Here is a 623-nt window from a genome sequence, read left to right on the forward strand (position 1 = left end):
AAACCCAAAATGATTGTCTTGATGCTGTCATGCATAAGACCTTTTTTTCCTGTCCTGGACTCGGTCTTGTCTTGGATTCGAACCTCTTTGGGCTCGGTCTTGTCTTGGACTCAACTAGTCCTGGTCTTGGACTTCGACAAAGGTGGTCTTGACTAGAGCCCTGCATTGGGACAACCCTAAACCCTCACCAATTTTGCAAGAACGCGCACCAAAGTCCATGAGTCTCATGCTCAGTTTCCATCCACGTGTCGATCGAATTATCTGAAGTTTGGTAGAAAAAAACCAAATCTGGTGAAAGTGAGTTTCCATCTAACGGCTTTAAAACGATAAAAACCGGTGGTGATGATGTCACATGACAGTGTTTTGCGATCACATTGGTATATCGAATAGAACTTAGACATTTGAAGATGTTTCCATTAATTTTGGCAATAAATCACACAACATTCAAGCAACAACTAAGTGTTTCTAGACAAAATGGATCACGTCTCCTATCAAATGATCAAAATGCGACAAGTTGTAATCGAGCTCATGTGCCAGCTGATTGCGACATATCGAGCTATAATAAGACGCTATCAACACATCGCTATGACGATGCAGATGCAACTTGTCTTTTATTGTCCCTC

Source organism: Etheostoma spectabile, chromosome 5 (assembly GCF_008692095.1).
Source record: "Etheostoma spectabile isolate EspeVRDwgs_2016 chromosome 5, UIUC_Espe_1.0, whole genome shotgun sequence".
Lineage (NCBI taxonomy): Eukaryota > Metazoa > Chordata > Actinopteri > Perciformes > Percidae > Etheostoma > Etheostoma spectabile.